This window comes from Canis lupus, chromosome 2, assembly GCF_048164855.1.
Source record: "Canis lupus baileyi chromosome 2, mCanLup2.hap1, whole genome shotgun sequence".
Classification (NCBI taxonomy): domain Eukaryota; kingdom Metazoa; phylum Chordata; class Mammalia; order Carnivora; family Canidae; genus Canis; species Canis lupus.
The window spans coordinates 49,367,101-49,390,445 of record NC_132839.1 but is presented as its reverse complement, the minus strand read 5'-3'; positions in this window follow the sequence as shown (position 1 = coordinate 49,390,445).

Genomic DNA, 23,345 nt, shown 5'->3' with positions numbered 1-23,345 from the left:
ATACATAGACCACATCTTCTTTATCCATTCATCTTTCGATGGACACCGAGGCTCCTTCCACAGTTTGGCTATCGTGGACATTGCTGCTAGAAACATCGGGGTGCAGGTGTCCCGGCGTTTCACTGCATCTGTATCTTTGGGGTAAATCCCCAGCAGTGCAATTGCTGGGTCGTAGGGCAGATCTATTTTTAACTCTTTGAGGAACTGTGGAAAACACAGTTTTCCAGAGTGGCTGCACCAGTTCACATTCCCACCAACAGTGCAAGAGGGTTCCCCTTTCTCCAACATCCTCTCCAGCATTTGTGGTTTCCTGCCTTGTTAATTTTCCCCATTCTCACTGGTGTGAGGTGGTATCTCATTGTGGTTTTGATTTGTATTTCCCTGATGGCCAGTGATGCAGAGCATTTTCTCATGTGCATGTTGGCCATGTCTATGTCTTCCTCTGTGAGATTTCTGTTCATGTCTTTTGCCCATTTCATGATTGGATTGTTTGTTTCTTTGCTGTTGAGTTTAAGAAGTTCTTTCTAGATCTTGGAAACTAGCCCTTTATCTGATACGTCATTTGCAAATATCTTCTCCCATTCTGTAAGTTGTCTTTTAGTTTTGTTGACTGTATCCTTTGCTGTGCAAAAGCTTCTCATCTTGATGAAGTCCCAATAGTTCACTTTTGCTTTTGTTTCTTTTGCCTTCATGGATGTATCTTGCAAGAAGTTACTGTGGCCGAGTTCAAAAAGGGTGTTGCCTGTGTTCTCCTCTAGGATTTTGATGGAATCTTGTCTCACTTTTAGATCTTTCATCCATTTTGAATTTACCTTTGTGTATGGTGCAAGAGAGTGGTCTAGTTTCATTCTTCTGCATGTGGATGTCCAATTTTCCCAGCACCATTTATTGAAGAGACTGTCTTTTTTCCAGTGGATAGTCTCTCCTCCTTTGTTGAATATTAGTTGACCATAAAGTTGAGAGTCCACTTCTGGATTCTCTATTCTGTTCCATTGATGAATGTGTCTGTTTTTGTGCCAGAACCACACTGTCTTGATGACCACAGCTTTGTAGTACAACCTGAAATCTTGGGCCGGGGAATTCTTAATAAACCAGCAAGCTCAATGGTGAGTCAGTGGAGATGCCACTGATCTGTATCCCCACCCCACTACTCCCTCACCACGAGTGATAATTTCCCACTGTATCCCACAATCCTTTGCTCTCACACTCACTGTAATAATCATGTTAAGTCCATGTTATATTTCTCCAATCGAGATACAGTCTGTTCAAGTGGTATCTATATCTTGTTTAATTCTTTAGCTCTGACAATGCTTAAAATAACATTTACACATATAAAAATACATTAAAGATTTTTAACTGTTATTGGATTTCTTGTCCAGTAGCCTACAAAGGTAGAAAACACTGCCAGGGGCAAAGGTCTGAAGCCCCAAGCCATTCTAACCATATATATCTTCCATGATTGACCAAATGTCTTCTAAAATTACTTGAAGAAAATCAGAACTAAAAATATCTTGTTTCCTATCTTATTTTAGCCTAATTCAATCAATCACTCTGGACTGATAATCCTTTATGCCTAGATAGGACTTTAGAGTTCCCACAATTCTTCTCTAATCATTGTGATCTTTCTTGATTCTCCAACAACCCAAAGAAATAACTGGAGCTCCAGGGGTTAAGTAGCTTACTGAAGGCTACTTGGCTAATAACTGATGGAGCTGAAATTCAGGACCTAATTAAAATCCTTCCTCCAAGAGTTCAGTGTTTTTCCTTCTATCATACTACTTCTGTCTTTGCAGGGAAATTAGAAGTCAACTCCTGATCTGAGGTACAGGTGATATGGGACAGGACCATACTCAACCCCATCTTGAGTATACCAATATTTCATTTTTGGGTATGTTGGATTGTATGGATCCAGGGAGTCATAAGATTTCATATCCCCTGGATAAGGGTAGACAATCAATCACTTCTCCATCCATCCTTCCAGGAGACGACTGTGATTTGTCCATCTGGCTAGATTAGAGCATTTATGTCAGGGAGGACAATGGCAGGGTTGGGGGACATTTGGGATTATCAGCATCCTCTTAGCTCTGGAGAGGGTAATGCATACCCTTTTCTTAGGTCTACATTCTTCTAAGACACTGAGTGTAGCCTGGATTATTTATAAATTTCCACTGAATCTATCCAGTGCAAAGTTTGCAGAATGGGACACTCTGCTTCTGAAAGAGTTAAGTCAACAGTATTTTCTCCCTTTTCTCTATGAGGATGCCCATTTAAATAACTAAGGTCAACTCACCTTGAATGCTCAGAGACAGACAGACTATACTCCCCTCTCCTCCAGAGGTCCCACCGGATTTTGGCCACCATGGTAGTGCTGAGATCATGTCACCTTAGGTTAGGCAGACCTATGCCTAAGCCCAATGTATGTTCAGCTCTCATGGGAAGAGGTTTAGGATTTCTTCTCCAAAGACCCTTAAGGCAGATCCCAAGAATTTCTACTGGATGCACTCTTTCCAGGCACGTGAAACCATAGTCCTACCTAAATATCCCAACACCTACCAGGGTAACCCAGGTGCAGCCAGAGATATGAGACAGTTTTCATAAATTAAGCAGGACATTTCTCATTATGCCAGACTGCAAGATCAAGTGACCTGCAGTGCAGGAAGCCACTGCTGGTTTTCCTCCTTACTGTTCTGCCCTAAAAATGCAGATTATCCCAGAGAGCAGCTAAGAAATAAAAATAGCAGCTATTATTTATTAAGACCCAATAATGTGTCAGCCACTGCCCTAGGTGTTTTAATTTATCCACACAATCAATTTTATAAGGTAGGTACAATTATCTAACTTTTCAAAAAAAGTAAGAAGTATTCAAAATCCCTGTCAAGAATGGGCGGAGCTGGAGTCCAAGTCCCAACCTCAATGACTTCTGTCTCCAGTAGAGGATATTATCTTCCCCTTTCCAATCTTGAGAGAATGACGTCAGTCAATGGTTTTGACTGGAGTGGGGCATTCCGGAGACCAATGTACTCTTTAGGCTGAATGGAAAGCCTTCTATTTCAGTTGGACTGGGACAACCAGTCCCTGGGAGGGTAAAGTAACGTCATTCATACAAGCCACCATGTTGCTGACTCTGTGGGTTCTGTTGGGCATAGGATGCCTTGTTTGTCTTGGGATATCCATGTCATGAAGTGATTCAGATTTCACAGAAATGACTCTGAGGCTTCCTGACACTGGCTTTCTTATACTGAGTATCAAAGTGTCAGAAATGGCTATGGTGGTGATGGTGAGAGCACCATGGGGGTGTAGGAAGTGTCAACAAACAAACAAAAACCAAAATCCACCACTGATGATATGAGGCCACATCCAGGGAAATGCCAGCTCAGAGATTAGTGGCAGAATTCTTTGGATTCAGCCTGCTTGTGTATGGGTATGTGCCTGTTAGGGGAGAAGGATGTGGTCAGTGGTCACTGTCTTAGCAGAAATAGCGGCAAAAGCCATAGCTATGATCAATAGAGCCTCCAGTGGTGATAAAAATGCTCTACGTTGCACTGTTCAATATGGGAGCCACTAGCCACATGTGATTTTGAGTACTCAAAATACAGCGAGCACAACTGAAGAGGTGACTTTTTATTTAACTTGATTTGAATTAAACTTGAATTTAAATTGTTACTTGCAGGGCAGCCCCGGTGGTGCAGCGGTTTGGTGCCGCCTGCAGCCTGGGGTGTGATCCTGGAGACCCGGGATCGAGTCCCATATCAGGTTCCCTGCATGGAGCCTGCGTCTCCCTCTGCCTGTGTCTCTGCCTCTCTCTGTGTGTGTCTATGAACAAATAAATAAAATCTTTAAATAAACAAATGGTTACTTGCAATTAGTGCTACTATACTGGGGACTCAAACCGTAGACCCAGAAGATCACACTATACTCCACTTGAAAATGAGGAAACTTGGAGGTGTGGTCTTCTGCAGAATTCCTAAGTCAAAGGGCTGGAAAGTATCCCTTGGCAATCATTAGAAATTCCTTAAGAAATTGCTGCCACTACCCCTGTTTCTTCTATAACAACAAGTCTGATGCAGAGTATAGAGGCTGAAGTAAGGTCATGCTTACATCCCCCTTGTCATCACTGAGCTCTCCAGAGCTAGCTCTAATCTCAGCTACTTCCATACTACTACTCTTCTGAGGAATTCCAGCTGTTGTCTACCATTACTGAATTCTCTAAGGAACTTGGGAGACTGTTTAAGGATGTTTATGCCTAAAGAAATACCAAGTGGCCATGTCTAATCTATTCTTCCCCATGCTGTGCTGGTCTTGAGAGGATTCTGCAAGTCTCACCAACTCCCCCAGGCTTTGATCTAGGAGTAAGGCAAAGCTACTCTTGAAGCATCCTCTGACTTACCTGGGAGTTCCATCATTAAGTGCCCCCACCATGGAATGATGGGCAGGAACTCAAGGTACCTCCTTTGAACACATATCAGAGTTTACCTACCTCTGTGTCTCCCCAGTCTCTGATTCTCTCCTCTCCCATATAAGAACATTTTTTTAGTGGGGAGTAGGAGGAGGGAAATTACCTCTGACCAATCACTATCCTTCAAGGCCTTGAAGTTTGATACTTAAAGGTCCAAGCTTTTAAACTATTCTTTCCACTTTTCTGATCTAACAAAACTTCTTTGAGGCAGTAGGTGCCTTGTAGGCTAGTTTAAATGGGAAAAGACTAGAAGGTTTAAAAAAGGGTGTGTGTGTGGGTAACTAAAAACATGTTGTATTGTTAATCCTACAAAATATTTTCATGCCATCATAGGCATAGAGATTAAGGTCCAAAGCGTACAGGGAATCTGCAGCAAGATTTAGAGACCTTCTGTCTCCTATTTCAATCTCCAGATAGCTCTTTTTCTTGAAAGGAAAACTGCATTAGACTTGAGAGCTCCCTTCATTATCTTCCCATGCCAAGTATCTGGCCTCACATTTGATTTGATTTGTAGGTTGGAGCCTGGCCATATTATTTTTGTCAAGGACCCACCCAGGGTTGCAGTCAACTGGTACTCTCCCAATCCAGTGTGAATATTGATGTGGGAGAGTTCATTGCCAACCAATGATCTCCAATTCCTTTTCCCACTTTTCTTTCTCACTTCTATTTCTCCAAGATCCTAAAGATCCAGGCTGAGTTTCTGTGCTTCTGGCGATGAGGCAATCTGAAACTACCCCCTTCCTTTCCCATGCCAGGGTAAAATCAGCCTTCTCTGGTTTCCAAGGACCATTTCTATTCCTAAAAATAGCCCTGTCCTATAGAAGCTGAAAGGCACCTCTGTGATCGAAGCCTATACAAAGCCAGAATAGAATATCACGTTCTAATCCCTCTACCAGAGAAGGAACAATTAGCATTCCCTGGACAGAAGATCATTTAGACTAGAACCAGGAGAAACAATAGACCCAGGAAAGGCTGTAAGCCAAGAGTCAAGCACTGCATAGTTGAGGAAACACATTTTAATCTCTTTCTTGAGTGCATGGTTTCTTTTAAAGGGAAAATCATAATGAAACCAGAAATCAAGAAAGTAGTTCATCAGCCATTTTCTGACCACCAATTCTTGTGCTAGGCCTATCCTCAGGGATGTGCATCTAGTAGGGAGGCTGAGGTTGAAAACACAGTTAACTAGAACACAAAACAAAAATGACAAGATCTTTTAAGTTGAGCATATGAGTACAATCATCAATATATCTTTCATCCAGAAAATTCAGTGGGAGCCAAAATACAGTCTCAAACAATTTAAATATGTTTAACCCCTCCATGGCATTGTCATTTCCTACTTAACTTCTTTAGCTAAAACATGCTGTGCACAAGATTTTTAAACTGTTTGAACAGGTGGGTAGTTGTTTCTTAACTTCTAAATGGAAAGGTACAGGAATGTCTGTTCTGATCCCAGAGTGTGCCATATTCTCAAGGGGAAGGACAAGAAGGGAAAAGGTCAATGCTCAGTAGAACCATGCCTGACTCCACACAAATATAAACCAGTAGAAATTGTGATTTCTTCCAGCTGGAGGAAAGAAAGAAGGATAACCCATGTCATGGAGTATCTTTTTCATGTCACACACTGCCTGAAGCTATTCCCACAACTTCTCATTTATTTCTCCCAACATCCTGAGAAGTATTACTATATCTATGATAAAATAGTGCTTTTGAAATATTGATGACTTTTTCCTTTTGGTATTTGCTCTTCTCTCTTGGCCCTTTCCCTCTTTTCAGTAAGGTAGGCCATTTTGTAATTAGTTGCTTTAAGGGAGGAATACAATAACAGGGAGCAGCAGATAACACAGCCATTTCAAAAGCTAAGGGCTTTTGCCAGTAGGAATCACTCAAGCCTGATAGTTGGACTGAATAATAGAAGCCACCACCTCCAACTCAAAGCCATCCAACCAACTAGAAAGATGTTCCTTAGGCTGGAAGAAGAATCAGAAAAGAAGCAGAAAGAGGCAGCATAGATGTTGGGGGCCCCTGTAAAGTAGTCTTATGCCCTTCTCCCTGGATTGACCTGGAATAGGTGTAAAAATCCCAGATTCATTTCTGGGATATGAGAGCAAAAGGACTTCTGATTTACTGGGTATTGTGGCAGGGAGACAGTTCAGATCCAGAGAATTAGTTTTAAGATGTGTCATGCAATGGTGTGCTAAAGCCTGTTAGCCAAGAGCTGTTGGTAAATTTTCAGGAATTTTGCGAGCTGAACCTTGAAATCAGCATGATGATAGGATTTATACCCCCAGAAGTTGGCAAACACTATAAATCAGGAGTTACTTCTTTCTGCCCTCCATCCCTCAAAGCTAGTTGTTAAGTGTTTATCAGTATACCACTGGAGGTAGAAGACGACTTAGTGTCACAGAATGTCTACCTCTCCTGTCCTCCCAAAAACTGCTAAGGAGGAGAGGGGAGAGCTCCAGATGGAGTCTCCAGGTAGGAAACGGTCTCTGGCAACTGCATGGATAGACCACAGAAACCCGGACAGTGGGAGGATGGCTCAATAGATGCCCAAATGGTATCAAGGGACAGTTGGGCCTTGGAATGATACTGTTTTCAAATAAGTCAACTAGTACATAAATGCAAACCTGTGGGGGGAGAGAGAAACACAAGAAATCTCAAATTATTTGATAGTACATGTCTTACAGCATATAGAATAGGAACTCAAAATACAAATTAAGTTGTTATAAAAATTATATATATCACACACCTATGTTTGTGAAATATGCACCTGCTGCATCTATTTGACAGGTAAGAAATGTGAGGGTTTGAGGGATTGCTTCAACCCAGAATTTCACAGTATCTATCTCGCTCCCTAATCTTTGTTTTTACCACATGGGGGAAACCAAAGGTAGGGCCAGCAGAACTGGGGTAGGGGAAGGGCCACCTGGAGCTGATTTGGAGAGCAAGGCCTAAGGCAGGTGCAAGCCACAAAAAAGTAAAAATCCTTCCCAAGTCCCAGTTGGAAATCCAGAAAAAGCTATACTTCTTGTCTAGTAGAAGAATAAAAGCACATGAAATGGGGAGATGAAAAGGCTTCCTTTGAGCTAGTCAGGTTTTGGTAAATAATTCAGGAGCTGGGTTTGATGTAGGAGTGGGAAGGAGAGATTATTAATCCAGCAGATGACAGAGGGGATGAAAAGGGAGGTCAGTGAGCAAGATCAGGGAACATAGCCATGGCCCCATGGGGGAGGAAGGGACGCTTTCAGCAGGATCCAAGCAGTGGGTTCCAGGGTCCTCTGTGTGGAGCCTGAGCATAACTGGGGTCAGCTCTCAATAAGCCTTTGAGGATACTGGATGAATGAGGGTAGTATGAAATAGTAACCGTATCCCTACTGGATGGCCCAGAGGAAAATGAATCCATGGATAGAGCCTGAAACAGTAAGTTATCTTTCAGGGCATAGTGTGTACTCACTTGCCCACCCTGCTCTGCCTCCTTCAAAGCACATGCCTCCCACTGCAGTGAGCACAGTGCACTAACCAACTCTAGGACAAGAGAGTCAAATAGGAGTTCAGGGAACAGACCATAGAATCTTCTAAAACTAAGTAAATGGAAGCTTCTCTTTAGCAAAAAAATTCCATACATAAAGAAGCACCCTGGACCTTGGCTCATCTAGGGAGGTGGCCATACCCTGACTGTTTTTCTCCTGCTTCTAGGGCCTGGCTAAGTTCCCGTGAGAGCCTGACCTTTGGAGGGAGACTTCAGTATGCAGTTCCTCTAACTAAATTAAGATGCCCCAGCTATGCTGCTCATTAAGGCTATTTTTATTTTTTAAAAAGATTTTATTTATTTATTCATGAGAGACAGAGAGAGAGAGAGAGAGAGGCACGCAGAGACACAAGCAGAGGGAGAAGCAGGCGTGGACGTGGGACTCGATCCAGGGTCTCCAGGATCACACCCTGGGCTGAAGGCTGCGCTAAACCGCTGAGTCACCAGGGCTGACTTCATTAAGGTTATTTTTAGAAAGTGAGACAATCTCTCTCTCTTCAGAGCCCCGCTGGCATCCAGGTGAGGCGGGGAGGAGGAACAATGTGGGGCTCTCAGCTCTGCTGTCGGGCATAAAATCCACCTCAGACTGGGGGGAACGAAGCAGTGACCCGGGTCCCTGCTCCTCATCCCTTGGACACCAGCTGAGGACTGAGGTGTTCTGGGCACCTTAGGCTGCCTCTGAGCTGCAGAAGGGGGAGTTTGCAGATACTTTGATCTCCGCTCACATCTCCCTTCTACATTATAATCCTTGGGTCCTCTTTCTTCACCTAGATTGCAAGTACATTGAGGGGAGGGCCTCTGGCCTTCTACCCTCTTGAATCACAATAAGTGCTCAATGAATATGCACTGGTTTCATCCCCATGTCTAGCAAACAATGTCACTATTTCTCCTAGTTGTTCTCACTACCTTAGTACTACCAAGGAGCTGTGAAATTTGAAGGCATGGAGCCTCATGCAACAGAAAGCTTCCTCCAAAGTAGGACATGTGGTACCTGAGATGGGGTCAGGTCTATCCTTACCCTGATTGAGATAAAACTGGTTATTTGCTATGGTTATTGGTTAATCACATTGGTTATTGAACAAGTAGTTCACAGTTAGGTCATTAAAGAACACAGAATCATACAGTGGGAAAGCTATTCCTCTTTCCAATTTCTTTCAAATCAACTGCTTAAAGACAGAATCTGTTTGGGGCTGGTGTGTCTCTAACACTTTCAAACACCCACCTCCCGTTTAAAACAGCTGTCTTAGAATCAGTGCCTTTTCAGGCAACAGTGTCTAGATAAAATTAACACTGTTTATCATTTATGTTTATAGTAATCTTATAATTTTGGCAAGAGATACCAGGTTCCTATTTCCAACGATGATAAGATTAAAAAAAACTTATAAAAAAAGGAGCTTGTTTAAAGAAAAATAGTAAGGAATACCACAGATGGAGGCCTGATATGCAAAAAAGAATGTGAAGGTGTTATTTGAGTGACAGAAGTTTGAGGGTGTGACATACATGGTACTAGAAAGGAGACAGAATGTGGATTCAGAAGTGCTTACATCCCAGTTGATAATTTCAAGAGCCCGAGAGCCCAGCTTTATGCCTCATCAAGGTAGGCACTGTGTGTGGCGGTTTTGTCCTAATCTAATGAAGTGTCGTGGGCATCACAGTTAATGCCCAAACTTCTATGCACATGGTTTTGGTCTACAGCAGTGAACCAGCTGGCTTGTGGCATTTCTGTGGTGACTGATTTTGCCTGAAGAGTGGGTATGTGTGACCTAATTTAGCTCAAAGAAAACAAAGGATTTCTAGGTCAAAAAGAAAGCAAGTGGCTATTTTCTCTCTCCCAAGAATAAGAGTTCCTCCTGGTTGCCACATTAGAGCCATGAAAGAAAGTTTTAGAAGGAAGGCAAAGCTGAGGACACCAGCACAGAAAGATGAAGAGCCCAGGGCTTTGACAGTGTCAATGAGCATTTTGTCATTCCTTGCCAGGGATCCTGACCCAGTTCTCCATGACTTGTTATGGGAGACATTGCCTCTCCTTATGGATTAAACCAGCTGGAGCTGAGGTTTCTCTTGCCTGCAGATCAAAGTCTCTACTGATTCCAAGCACTTTGAGGAGTCCCAGAGGAGCCAGATACCCTACATGATGTCAGGTAATGATCCAGAGATGGGAGAAGAGCAGGTGGCCCGGTGCCCCTGGTCCAGGCGATCTGTGACTTCCTTCACACCATTTGGCAGCAATTTCTGCTGTTCTGCTTCCAATTATTGACTCTCCTTTTGGAAGAACACTGCCAAACAGGTTAGAGCATTCAAATAACCCAAAGGGATGGGGACAGACCTCCCTGGGAAGAGTCCTAATCCACCAGGACTACCCCCGACCTTCATGGAACTTCATCTGCAAGGCTTACACCTACCTGTCAGTTCTGTCTGGCCCCCAACTGTGCTCTCCTCCTCCACCACCTTGGGGCAGTGGGCGAAGCTTCCCCTTTCCTTTGTAGTTAACCTTCGTTGTCTAAAACATCTAAAAGCATCATCGATCTGCCCCTCATCCTTCTTTCCTTCAGACTAAATCCTCTGTCCATTCTCATAACTATTATTTTCTAACTTTTTAACTATTTGGTTCCAGTCCAGGTCCCTCAAGCTGCCAAAATCCTCTGTGGTTAAAATTCCCTCCACTGTACATGGTTATTGCGAGACCAGGAAGAGGCTAGGTGTGTGAGATGTCCTGATGAGGAGACCCTGAGGACCCACAGGAGCAGGGCAGCATTACATAACAGAGAAAGAGCTCAGTGAAGGTCACGATGTGCCATCACATGTGCTGTTCTTGCAGGGCTGGTTTAGCCTGTCATCAGGAAACCTCTGCCCTCAACTCAGCTCTTCCACCAACTAGCTAGCTGTGAGTGATCTTGAGCAAGTAATGTTCCCCACATGGGCCTCAGTTTCCTCCTCAATTTTGTGATTTCATGCCAAAAATGAGAAGTGATCAGCAAGCCCTAGATTGAATCAGGGAACATTCTGGGGATAAAGACCAAGGTGAGGCAAGTAGGGAATAGAAAGAGCAGGATTTCACTTGAAGTTTTTCCATTGCTCATCCCAGTGGCCTCACATTCAGGCTGTTCCCTCAGACTCCAGCCAGATTTGTCCTCCTTCTTTTCCAGGGAAGGAACCCTGGGGACCACGCCAGAGATTTCCCCCCTGCTATCTCAGTGGGATGTACTTGCACATGCAACAGACCTTAGGACTCCCTTTAGATGCATAATAAAAATAGGCTTCTAGGAGAGGGAGTCACTCAGCTGCGGGGAGCAGTCCTACACTGAAGAGAATGAGGAGCAGTCACTAGGCTGGCAGTTGTGCTTGCTACTGTCACAAGCCACCACATATTTCTGAGCAAGATCCCCCAGTCTCTCCATGTGCTGGCTTCATTTAACCCTTAAGGCAGATCAGCCAGAGAGAGGTCAGCAAATATGCACACATGTACGGCCACACCAGTTGTTGAAATATTGAAATCCTTCCATGACAGTTGTAAACAGCTTCTCCTCTCTGTTCCTTGAGAACCTTGCCCTCAGTTTCCCAAGTCCCAGCAAATACTGTACTTTGGCATTAGCAGGGCTTCCAGAAACCAGCTCCAGAGTTTATAACATCTGTTGTTGTTAGTATCTTGCTGTTGTTGAATCTTCTGAATGTTGTCTCTGATGCACAGTGCATATAGTGCATAAATTATATAGATCAGAGGTCTATAGCAAAATCTGGCTAACTCCTAAGAGAAACAGTAAGTACATAATGAAATGTGGTATATCCACAATGGAAGACTATTTAGCCATTAACAGGAATGAAGTACTGATGCCTGCTACAACACAGATGAAACTTGAAAACATTATGCTGAGTGAAAAAAAAAGCCAGACTCAAAAGCAACATTAGAATTCTGTTTACATAAAATATCAAGAATAGTAAAATCTAGAGAGACATGAAAATAGGAGGCTGCCAGGGGCTGGGAGGAATGGAGTTTCTTTTTGGGGCAATAGAAATGTTCTAAAGTTGATCTTGGTAATCAATGTACAACTCTGAATATACTAAAAGTCATTTAATTATACATTCTAAATGGATGAATTGTATTATATGTGAATTAAAGCTATTTTAAAAACTATAGAATACAACTTCCACAAATCTTCACTAAATTTAAAATTATACATACATGCACACACATACATCATTGCATTAACATGCTATGTACACTATAATACAAATACAGAAACTAGACTTATAGACTGAGATGAAAAATAGAAATTTTACATATACCATATCTTCTTTATCTATTCAGCTATTGATGGACACTTGAGCTGCTTCCATAATTTGGCTATTATAAATAATGCTGCTATAAACATTATAAACAATGCGTATGTATCCCTTTGAATTAGTGCTTTTATATATGTAGAATTTAAGAAACAAAACAAGCAAAGGAAAAAAAAGAGAAATAAACCAAGAAACAGATTCTTAATTATAAAGAACTGTTGGTTAGCAGAGGGGAGGTGGGTAGGGGTTAGGGAAAATAGGTGAAGGGGATTAAGGAGGGCACTTATCATGATGAACACCAGGTGTTTTATGAAAGTATTGAATCATTATATTGTGCCTGTGAAACTAATAAAACTCTATATTAACTATATTGAAATTTAAATAAAATAAAAATTGAAGAAATTTTAATATTTTCTGTCCACGATCCAGTGGAGTGCTTTTGGAGACCCCTGTTCCAGAAGAAAAGGCTGAGGCTCAGAAAGTTTGCAGAGGATTTGTTCTTCCTAGCATGGCAGGCAGATTCCAGGGTTTCCCAGAGGATAAGGGAGATCAGAGAGCACGGCTATTTTTTTTTTTTTGAGGCTCACAATGTATTCAAAAACAAAAACAAAGAAATGCCAAAACAAGGTTAAAATATCAAGAAATATTTTAATTGTTTACATTTCAAAAAAAAATAAAGGCTTCTAACATAAAAAAACAATGCAATATAATCATGCTATTCACAAGATAATTAGATCTTTTTAGAAAAAATTAATTCTGAGCACACAGAGGCAGTAGAACAACAATGAACAAGTGGGAGGTTGTGTGTTCATGTCTCCATTCACTGCAGTCTCTTGGTGTGTGCACAACCTCCCTTAGCATTGGTGATCGAGGCTCTGATGTGTATGTGAACCATAGTAAATGGACTCTGGGTTCCTGCAGCAATGGCCCAGGAACCATTGCCTGTGTTTCAGGGCAGACACTAGAGCCAGGAAGCCAGGAGGTAAGTGGCCTGCAGAATCTCCTTTGTGACTAGGAGCAGTCATTCTGCAGGATTGTGTAACCCTCACCAACAACAGTTATTAGGAATTATTGTTCCTAATAACAACAGTTATTAGGAAGCCAAGGGAAGTGGAGGAAAGGCTGTAGGAGGAGCCACTGTTCAACTGGGAGGGGGATTATCAAGTCTCCTGGAGGCAAGGCAACTCATTAATACACAGCTGGCAGGATGTTTCCTGTTGAAGGTTGATATATAAAAAAAAAGTGTCTTTTTCCTTCACCAACACTACAATAGCAGTGAGGAAAGAAAACTGTAATAGCCCCTCCTTTATGTCTTCCTTTGCCCCCAACATTTCCAAAGCTTCAGAGCTCTAGAAAAAGGCAGGGTCAAAGACTCCCTCAGGTCTCAGTCCTTGGAAATTGAGTCCCTTCTTCATTTGGAGCCGCCCACTGGTTGCCATGGTAACACAACATCTGCTACCCAACTCTGCTCCAGCGGTCACTGGGTTTGGCATTCTCCAAGCTGTTGCCAGTTCTGTGTTTTGCCTGATTTGCTACTCCGCTCCCCAAGGATTGCATCACACTTTTTAAGCAAAAGAACACATATTCAAAAGGCAGGGTTATGGAGAGAAGGGAGGTTAAATCTGTGCAAACCACAGTTCTGAGAAAGCAAAGCACTCTTGCGTGCGGGGCCATTAACTCTGCCAATCTTTGGATTAATGTGCTGCATCTGCTGATCTGGAATCCTACTGCAAGCCATCCTCCTAGATTTATTTTATTAGCATTTGTTTCTATGGAGCATACATTATTTATTAAAACTTCTATAAGACATTTAAAAAATATATAAATTCCATTCTCATCTCCCTTATTTTCTCATTTTAATATATCTCAAGTTTAATTGCTTGTCTGCCAGTCTTTCTATACCAACTACTTTTGAAAATGAACAATATAAAATATAAATATAGGTTTCCTTGCCTACCATTTTCTCCTGTTCTTCCAGGTAGCATCTTTATACTCACTTCCCCTTGAAAAAACACCATTTGTCTTGCTTGTTTTAATAGTGACAATTCTCAGGCAGTCTCTAAACTGAGAGGTGGTATACTACAGCTGAGAGAATATACACTCTGGAATCATCGGAGTTCATGACTAGCCTCCCAGTGAGGTTAATCAACTCATTTGATTTTACCTGGGACTTCCCTAGCTTTAGCACTGCAAGTCCCACATCTGGGGAAACCCTTCAGTCTTGGGAAAACTGGAATGATTGGTCCCCTTCTTTACAGCTTCCTTACCCCTCTCATGGTGTGTTCTCAGGAAATTTCCTTCACCTTTCCAACACAGTTTTTCTTATTTGTAACATGAAGATAATAATAAGATGCCCATCAAAAGTGAAGATGAAATTATTTAGCAAATAAAATGCCTAATCCTAAAGCAGAAGTCCATGCCCAGTAGCTATTATTATTAATCTTGGAATTAAAACCCTAGAGATGATCTTGAATCTCTTACCCAATTATAGCTGAGAACTAGTTTGTTTGGATCATCTAGCTTTTTAAAAATATTTTATTTATTTGAGAGACAGTGAGAGAGTGAGAGCATGAGTGAGTTAAGAGGCCAAAGGAGAAGCAGGCTCAGAAGGGAGCCCTAATGGGGGCTTGATCCCAGGACCCTGAGATCACAACCTGAAGGCAGATGCTTAACCGACTGAGGTACCTAGGTGCTCCTCATCTAGCTTTTTATTTTAAGGCTGGGAACAGGGCCAGGACTAGGATGGGTTAGGTGAGGTGCCTAGGGCTCAACAATCAAGGAGGAACTCACTCTCAGGATCATGCAAGTACAGATTTTCTTGTGAGTGCAAGTAAGGTGCCAACCTGCTCACCTGCTCGAGGCCATCAGGGTAATGCTGCTAGGCTAGAATTGACAGTCATCTGACTTAGATAAGGATGTCATAGTCTTTACTAGACAGATACTCCATAGTATCTTTGGTGACAATTAGTTTCTAATAGCAACAGTGTTCCTAAGCCATTCAGAGCTGTGACTGCTGCAAGATACTATTATTCTAAGCATCATTAAAACAAAGCAAAAAAAAAGAAAAAAGAAAAAGACTTGATTCTCCAGAGACCTTGAAAAGTGAATCATCAGAGCCAGCCATTTCCCAAATAGCGGTAAATTTCCTTTTATTGTTAACAATATTTCATGAAAATCTTTCTAAAAGATATATGTTTTCCTGCCTTTCTTTTAAATTGTACTTTTTATTTCAAAATAATTAGAGGTTCACATGCAGTTATAAGAAATGATGCAGCAATATCGCACAAAACTTTGGTACAATATCACAATCAGGATATTGAGATTGATATGGTCAAGATACAAAGCATTTCCAGACCACGAGGATCTGTCAAAGTTGACCTTTGGTAAATACACCACTTCCCTCTCACTCTCATCCACTCATTAATCCCTGGATTTCTATAATTTGATCATTCCAAGGTTATGTAAATGGGATAATACACTATGTAACATTTTGGGATTGAGTTTCCCCACCATAGTTCTTTGGAGATTCATCTGGGCCATTGAGCATATCAATAGTTTGTTCCTTTTTATTGCTGAATGATATTTTATGCTGTGGATGTACCACAGGTTTTTTTTTTTTTTTTTTTGACAATTTGAAGGATATCTGTGTGATTTCTAGTTTTTTACTATTATGAGTAAAGCTGCTATAAAAACTCAGGTACATTGCTGAAAGAAATTTAAAAAAAATTTTAAAGCTTTTATTTATTTATTCATGACAGGCAGAGAGAAAGAGAGAGAGAGGCAGAGACACAGGCAGAGGGAGAGGGAGAGAAGCAGGCTCCATGCAGGGGCCTGATGTGGAACTTGATCCTGGGTCTTCAGGATCACACCCTGGGCCAAAGGCGGTGCCAAACCACTGGGCAACCCCGTCTGCCCGCTGAAAGAAATTTAGAATACAAACAAATGGAAGTTATCCCGTATTCATGAATTTTAAGACTTAATATTATTAAGATGTCAATACTACCCAATGTGATCTGCAGATTCAATGCAAATCCTATCAAAATCCCAAAACTGGGTTTTGAGGAAAAAAGAAAGAAAGAAAGAAAAAATCCATCCTAAAATGTATACAGAATCTAAAGGAAAAACTATCTTGCAAAAGAACATAGATATCTCATACTTCCTGTCTTCAAAAGTAACTGTAAAACTATAGTACTCAAAACCAGCATAAAATAAAAACAGATCACAAACAAACAAACAATAGCATAGAAATAAATCCTTACATATATGGTCAAATGCAATGGAGGACAGTCTTTTAAAAACATAATGTTGGGAAAACTAAATATCCATATGCATGAAAATGGAGTTGAACTTTTATCCTACACTGTAGAAAAATTAACTCAAAATGATTCAAAGCCCTAAGTATTAGAGCTATAATGATGAAACTCTTAGATAAAATCAGGGAAAACATTGTAACATTGGATTTTGCAATGATTTCTTGACTATGACCTCAAAAGCATAGGAAACAAAAAATATATATAAATTGGATCATATCAAAATTTAAAACTATATGAATCAAAGGACATAACAAAGTGAAGAGGTAACATATAAAATGGAAGAAAATACTTGCAAATCATATATCTGAAAAATGGTTAATATATAGTATATAAAAGGAACATTTCAACTGAATAACAGAAAAACAACTCAAAAAATGGTCAGAGACCTTGAATCGACATTTCTCCAAACAAGATATATAAATGGCTAATAAGCACATGAAAAGATGCTCAAAATCACTAATCATTAGGAAAATGCAAATCAAAACTATAATAAGATACAACTTCACACCCATTAAGATGGTGATTATTAAAAAAAAAAGTGTTAGTAATGATGTAGAAAAACTGGAACCCTTATACACTGCTAGATGAAATGCGAAATGGGCTACTGCCATAAGAAACAGCATGGTGGATCCTCAAAAAACTGTAAAATAGAATTACCATATAAACCAGCAATTCCATTTCTGGGTATATACTCAAAAGAATTGAAAGCAGGACTCAAACTGACTATTTGTCTACCCATGTTCATAGCAGCATTATTCAAAATAGCCAGGTGGAAGCAACCCAAGTTCAATTGATGGATGAATAGATTAAACAATATGGTAGGAATGATATCACCAACATGGCACCATAGGTCATTCCTGATTTAGATTTGCCTCATAAGAGAAACAGGTAGCAACTATTCATGCACAAGATGACACTGAGAAAACCCTAGAACATGGTGTGCTGAAGCACCCCTCTGCATCATAGAGATCAAGACAGACCACATTGGAGGGGTAATAGGATCAGGTACATGTGACTAAATTCTCCTCCCCCAGGCAGTGCAGCATCATAATGAGAGGTTTCCTTTAAGCCTATAGAGTTCCACCTGTAGGAAACAAACGCCCTGGGTGAACATCTAGTTGCCCTGGAGTATGGGTCTCTTCTTGGGAGCCCCAACTCCAATCTCACTCTGCGGGGTCTATAGGGAAATCCATGGGTCTTCACCAGATTGTGGGGAAGAAGAGGAGAGGAGCTTGCAGCAACCAGAATGCAGATCTTGGCAGACTGAGTTTCTACTTACAGCACCTGAGTGATTGTCCAAGCCAGTGGTTTTGCTAATTTGCCTGTCCAGGTAACCTAACCAGAACACACAGGAAGCTATGTAGCCCATCTAACAACCCTGCTTACAGTGGCACTTAAACAGTGTGAAGCCTATGGCCATCCTCATCTATAGAGCAAAATCAGTGGCCTTGCCTGGTGAAAGAATTTAGTGCGCAATTTTGCCTAATTCTAGTCTCCAAACAACGAGTCATGCAGGTACTGGGGACTATCCCAGGGTAGGAAAGATAATTCATATCCCAGCTGAGTATAATACCCCATATAGGAAGCCTAACTAGAGGGTTAAAGTAACCACATAGCTAATCCTGCAGCCCCCTTCACTTATGTAGGAAACAAAGCAGCAGTCCTATCCAACCCTTCTCATCCAGGAGCACCACTCCTTAATCTCAAAGCTTAGGCAGTGGCCTCACCCCCAAAAAAATGATAGCAAGCCCCATTTGTTCAAAGATATTACCACCAGATACATCCAAAAACCCAAATTGAGCTGACTGGTGAAGAACTGTCTCTGCCAAGAAGAATCAACAAAGTCTAGAAGAGGAGACTGCATTTAAGTGCTCAGATATCAAGATAAGGAATAAAAAAGAAATCACAAAAAATCAGGTAAACATGACAACACCAAAGGAAACTAATAAAGCTCCAATAACTGACCCTAAAGAAATGGAGATCTATGAACTGTCTGAAAAGAACTCAGAATAATCCTTCTAAAGAAGTTAGGTGAACTATAAGAACACACAGACAACTAAACAAAATTGGGAAAACCAAACAAAATGAGAAATTTAACAAAGAAATGGAAACTATCAAAAGAGGGATGCCTGGATGGCTCAGCGGTTGAGTGTCTGCCTTCAGCTCAGGGCATGACCCTGGAGTCCCAGGATCGAGTCCCACATGGGGCTCCTTGCAGGCAGCCTGCTTCTTCCTCTGCCTATGTCTCTGCCTCTCTCTCTCTCTCTCTCTCTCTCTCTGTCTCTCATAAATAAATAAATAAAATCTTTAAAAAAAAAAGAAACTATCAAAAAGAGAGGGAGAGATATCATAAGGTGAAAAATACAATTTAACTGAAGAACTGAATAGAGCTTCAAAAACAGACTTGACCAGGCAGGCAGAAGAAACAGTGGCCTAGAATATATGACATTTGAAATTATCAAGTGAGAGTAGCAAAAACAACAACAAAAATGACAAAGAGTGAAGAAAGCTCATAGGGATTTATGAGATACAATCAAAAGAACAATATCTGCATTATGGGAATTCCAGGAGAAGAGAAAGAGAAAAGGAGAAAAGATATTTAAAGAAATAATAAAAAAAAAATAAAGAAATAATAACTGCAACCATAAGAAAATTATAAAAGGAAATATTCACAGGTAAAAGCAAATATTTGGACAACATAGAAGTGGAAAAATTCCTAGAAAGATATAATCTAAACTGAATCAGGAAGCTATAGAAAGATTGAACAGACTGATTACTGGTCATCAATTAAATCAGTAATCAAAAAATTCCTAACAAACAAAAGTCCAGGACCAGGTGGCTTCCCAGCTGAATTCTACCAAACATTTAAAGGAGAATTAATACCTATTCTTCTCAAACTATTCCAAAGAATAAAGGAAAATTTCCAAATTTTATTCTATGAGGCCAGCATTGCTCTGTTACCAAAACCACTCAAAGACATTAAAAAAAAAAAAAAACTATAGGCCAATATCTCTAATGAACATAGATACAAAAATCCTCAACAAAATATTAGCAAACTGAATTCAACAGATTTAAAAAGTCATCCACCAAGAAAAGGAAGATTTATGCCATGGATGCAAGGGTGGTTCAATATTTGTGAATCAATGTGAAACATCACATTAACAAGATAAGGAATAAATACCATGTGATTATCTTAATAGAAGCAGAAAAAGCATTTGACAATATACAATATCCACTCTTGATAAAAACCTTCAACAAAGGGTTTAAAGGAAATATACCTCAACATAATAAAAACCATATGTGAAAAACCTGCAGCTAACATACTCAATAGGGAAAAAAATGAGAGCTATCCCTCAAAATCAGGGACAAGGGATGTCCACTCTCACATTTTTTATTCAACATTGTACTGGAAGTCATAGCCACAGCAATTAGACAACAACAGCAACAAAAATAAAAGGCATCCAGATTGGTAAGAAAGAAGTAAAATGTCCACTATTTGCAGATGACAGGATACTATATATAGTATATAGTATCTATATATAGGAACTATATATAGGAAAATCTAAAGACTCCATAAAAAAACTACTAACTGATAAATGAACTGATAAGTTCAGTAAAGTTGCAGGATACAAAATCAATGCACATAAATATGTTGCATTTCTATACACTAATAATGAATAGCAGAAAGAGAAATTAAGAAAACAATACCATTCACAAATTGCACCAAAGACACCTAGAAAGAAATTTAACTAAAGAGGTGAAAGATCATACTCTAAACACTATAAAATACTGATGAAAGAAATTGAAGAGGACATAAATGAATGGAAAAACATTCCATGCTCATGGATTAGAAGAACATATATTGTTAAAATGTCTATGCTACCCAAAGTAATCTACTGACTCAATGTAATCCCTATGAAATATTGACAGCATTTTCACAGAACTAGCATAATACTGAAAATTTTAATTCAGCCATAAAAAAGAATGAAATATTTTTCTTTGCAATGATATAGTTGGAGCTAGAGAGTATAATGCTAAGTGAAATTAGTCAAAGACAAATAGCATATATGATTTCATTCATATGTGGGATTTAAGAAACAACAACAACAAAACAAATGAAAAGAGGGAAAGAGAAACAGAGAAACACCAAGAAACAGACTGTTAACTATAGACAACAAATTGATGGGTACCAGAGGGGAGGTAGGTGTGGGGATGGGTATATGTGCTGCCGAAGCACTTGGTGTGGGGATGGGTAAAATAGGCAATGAGGATTTAAGAATTCACTTGTCATGATGAGTACTGTGTGATATGTAGAATTGTTCAGTCACTATTTGTACACCTGAAACTAATATAACACATATGTTAACTATACTGGAATTTAAAATAAAATTTAAAACAAACCAAACCCAGTACTTGAACACCATAGATCAAATGGAACTGACATTTATGGACATTTCATTCAATAGTAGCATAATACACATTCTTCGCAAGCACATATAGAATATTTGCTAGGATGCACTATATGTTAGGCCACAGAACAAGTCTCAGCAAATTCAAGAAAACTGAAACAACTATTTCCATTAACCACAATGGTATGAGACTAGAAGTCAGTAACAGGAGGAAAACTGGAAAACTCATAAATACAAGGAACACTTGTAACACTTTTAAACAATTAAAAGAGCAAAGAAGAAATAAAAGGAATTTTAAAAATATCTTGAGACAAATGAAAATGGAAATATAACATATCAAAACCTAAGGAATGCAGCAAAAGCAATTCTAAGAGGGAAATTCATAGCAATAAGTATCTACTTTAAGAACAAGATAGATCTCAGTCTCACCATGTGCCTCAAGGAGCTACCAAAAGAAGAAAGGTCTAAGTTAGCAGGAGGAAGGAATTAATAAAGACTACAGCAGAAGTAAACAAAACGGACAACAACAACAACAAAACCAAACAATATAAAAGATTAACAAAGTTTGTTCTTTGAAAAGATAAAATTGACAAACCTTTACTAGAGTAACCAAAGGAAAAAGAAACTCATTACTTTGTTACTCAAAGTAACAAAATAATAAAGAGGAGACATTACAACTGGTACTACAAAAATACAAAGTATCATGAAAAGCTCCTATGAACAAGTATATATCAACAAACTAGACAATGGAGGAAAAAATGGAAACATTCGTAGAAACATACAAACTGCTAAGATTGAATCAGGAAAACAGAAAATCTGAATGGACCAATGAATCAGTATTTAAAAATAAATTTCCAAAGAAGAAAAGCCCAGGACCAGATGGCTTCACTGGTGAATTTTGCCAAATATATTTTTTAAAGATTTTATTTATTTATTCATGACACACACACGCACACACACACACGCACAGAGGCAGATACATAGGCAGAGGGAGAGGTAGGCTCCATGCAGGGAACCTGATGCAGTGCTTAATCCTAGGACCCTGGAATCATGGCCTGAGCTGAAGGCAAGAGCTTAACCACTGAGGCACCCAGGTATCCTGAATTTTACCAAATATTTAAAGACTTAATGTCAACCTTTCACAAACTCTTCCAAAAAAAAAAAAAAAAAAACCCACAGAAAAACAAACAAAACCCCCCTAAAACTCCAAGAGAACATTCCTAAACTCATGTTTTGAGACCAGTATTACCCCGATACCAAAGCCTAACACACACACACACAAATACAACTACAGGCCAATATCCTAAATATAGATGCAAAATTCTCAAAAATAATATCAGCAAATTGAATTCAGCATCACATGAAAAGAATAATTCATCATGATCAAGTGGAATTATCCTTGGGATGCAAGGATGGTTCAACATGCAAAATACAATAAATGTGATACATCACATTAATAAAATGAGAGAGAGAAAATCATTTGGTTATTTTAATAGATGTGGAAAAGCATTTGACAAAATTCAACATCAGTTCATGACAAAAACTCTTTAAAAGCTATGTGTAGAAGGGAGAAGTTTCTAGAGCAGATGGCAGAGATCCAGAAGAAGGAGAAAAAAAGGGGACTGAAAATTTATTTGAGGAATAGCAAAATAAATAAATAAATAAATAAATAAATAAATAAATAAATAAATACATTAAAATTTAAAAAAGAAGTAATCGCAAAACTTCCTGAATTTAGGAAACAACAGAAATTGAGATCCAGGAAGCATAGAGATTCCACAGCAAAATCAACCCAAAGAGGTTCACACCAAGACACATAGTAATTAAAATGGTAAAAAGCAATGACGAATACTTTTAAAAGCAGTAAGAAAAAAGAATACAGTTACATACAAGGGAAATTCCATAAGATTATCACCAGATTTCTCAGCAGAAAATCTATGGGCCAGAAAAGAGTGGCATAAAATATTTAAAGTGCTGAAAGGAAAAAATCTGTAGCCAAGATTATGCTATCCAGTAAGGCTATCATTCAGATGAGGAGAGTTTCCCAGCAAACAAAAGCTAAAGGAGTTCATGACAATTAAACCTGCCCTGAAAAAATTGTTACAGAGGACACTTTGAGGAAAAACCGTAAGAGTAATAAAAGTAGGAAGTACAAAAGAGGTAAAAAAAAAAAAAAGTATACCTATAAAAATCAGTCAAGAGACTCACAAAGGACAGCGGGGAGAGGAGTAAAAAAAATGGCTTCAACCTCAATCAACCATTAACTAAAGATAGACTGCTAATATACAGAAGATGTTATATACAAATGTAATGGTAAACACAGATTAAAAAAACAGTAATAAACATGCAAAAAAAAAGAG